We start from the raw sequence: 2444 nt of genomic DNA on the forward strand, positions 1-2444 counted from the left end.
ACACAAGCATATTAGTTCTATGCTGTAAGCTCTTCTCATGTTCAGTTATACAATCAGAGTGATTCCAGTCGCTGAATTCTACTGTAAACGCATTTGTTTTAGTGGACAAAACCATGCAGGTAGTAGGTGAGTGGGCAGAACACATGTCTAGTAGGAGGTGAGTAAGTGAGCCAATCTCTTGAAACTATTTCTCCGTTCTGTAAATGTCAAGAATATAAATCATTTGTTAGGGAACGCGTCCTACCCCCAGCAACGTCCTGTGTTGATGCTGGATATTTGACCGTTCGGTATTGGAAGGCAGACAACCCGCTTTCAATTAACGCTGTCCGGAGTCGCTCGTCTATCGTGCCCCTCAAAGACAGGTCGTTCATATTTCCACTGCTATCATGGATTGTGCTTGAGCTGGTGGCACTAACCTCTGGGACTGTGTCGCATGTAGCACTGCTGGCTCCAGGTGGTGGCAAGAGACTCTTCTGCGGCTCAGGCTCACAAGCGAGACTAGTGGTTTCACAATCACCTCATTGCTAACATTAGCCAATGATCTAGCACGAGCAACAGGTGCCTCCTCTGACAAGCAACTAGCAAGCTCCTTTTTAAAAAAGCTGTCGATAGAAGGTACACTTTGTGAAAGAGCTGCCTCACTCGCGTCTTTCTCCTTTTTTTTTGCTTTCGCTTAACGTACCCGCTAGGAGTGTTGTAATAGAAATATCATAGAAAATAGGATTACTTTCTAAGTACTGGCATCTTGCACTCCTACAATATAACCTTGTATGCTTTGCTTAATCTTGCTCAGCTGCAGCTGTGAAACAATAGGATAACCTTGTATGCTTTGCTTAAGATAATGTTTTGCCTACATTTCCACGACAACATTTTGATCAGCTGCAGCTGTGAAACAATGGATAATACGGATGAGCCAGACGGTGTGTTTCCATTTTTTAACTGGTTTATACACATCCAAAACAGCCATTCTGGTTATTTGCTTGCTTAGCTATATTGGTTTCCACGACGGTATGCATAGTTATAAATTGTTTCCCTTATATGCTAATATCTGAATCATCATTTTTTAACTAACCCTCTGCCTTGCTTAATTGACAGTTTTAAAACCCACCTATATAATGGCTATATCTCTGGCAGAAAATGTTATTTAATTGGAATTTGGTGTGCTTAAACAGCACGACTGGACAGTTGACTTGCTCATTCTAATTTATTTCAGATACATTTACATGACATGCAATCAACAAGCTTCAGTTGTTTGATCCAAAAGAACTGGTACTTTGATCACTGCTTTTTATCAAATCTATCCCTACGACTTAATGGTGTGTTGATCCATGCTTTTTAACTGCTTTATTCCCACGACGGTGTGCTGATCCATAGAAACGGACTTTTTAACTGCTTTATTCCCAACGTAACATAAAAATGATTTTTAACTCCCACGACGGTGTGCTGATCCATGCTTTTTAACTGCTTTATTCTCCACGACGGTGTGTTGATCCATGCTTTTTAAATGGTTTAATTGGTGTCCCACGATTTTGTTAAATTTCTTTAAAAAATAGGAAGTATTTTCTTATTATTATGTACAGGCAGTCCTCACAATTACGACACAATTGGTTTCTAAAAGTCACGTTGTAAGTGAAGGAAAAATGCAGTGACAGCATTTCAAAGACAAAAACAAGGTACGGATGGGGTTTGAACCCATGATCTTCGGTTTACGAGACCGACGCCTTACCTCTTGGCCACCGCACCCTTCACTGCTGAATAACTCAAATAATTAAAAAAGAGTCCGCGAGTGAGCCACCAAGGTTTGTTAAGGCAAAGGATGGCAAAATAGTCATGGAAACTATTTATATAGAAAAAAGTGGTCTGCAAATGTATTTAATATATGAACAGAAAATAGTTTGCCAATAATGTAAAATAAATAAAAATTAGTAAATACTATTTTGCAAATAATATATATATTTTTACAATACTAAACACCATGTCCCGGCTGTAGTATACATCGGTTTATTTATCTATTCATAACAATTAACTGGAAGTTTCAGCACTGCCTCAATCAACAAGCCTCTCACTAACCGTAGTTTGATCTAAAATAACTGGTCCTTCTATAACAATAATTCCAGTAGTTACAGGCTTTCTTTGAAAATGAATTAATTTGAATTTAAGAATCGTACATCTTTTAAAAGAAACATTTTTTTATATTGAATGGAGGTCATATACAAGCCTGATGATATGATCGCATTGCTGAGTAAAGAGTAACCATAAAACAGGGCACATGCTAATAGTGTGCAGTTGTTCAAAAAATACAACTTTTTCATGGAAGCTTATCAAATCTATGTCCTACTATGAGTAAATCTTAATGGAAACATTTAACAAAAAATGATATTTAACCAACCTCGTACAACATTTAAAAATCCGAGTGTCCACTTATATTTATAGCAACGGACTTG

General features: G+C 37.8%; 1 non-coding gene across 1 annotated transcript; it reads right to left on the reverse strand.

Moving 5' to 3' along the window:
- Nucleotides 1-1671: 1671 nt before the first annotated feature.
- trnat-cgu lies at nucleotides 1672-1743 on the reverse strand. The gene has a single exon. It is a non-coding gene; the product is annotated as a tRNA-Thr (tRNA).
- Nucleotides 1744-2444: the final 701 nt, after the last annotated feature.

Source organism: Polyodon spathula, chromosome 32 (genome assembly GCF_017654505.1).
Source record: "Polyodon spathula isolate WHYD16114869_AA chromosome 32, ASM1765450v1, whole genome shotgun sequence".
Taxonomy (NCBI): domain Eukaryota; kingdom Metazoa; phylum Chordata; class Actinopteri; order Acipenseriformes; family Polyodontidae; genus Polyodon; species Polyodon spathula.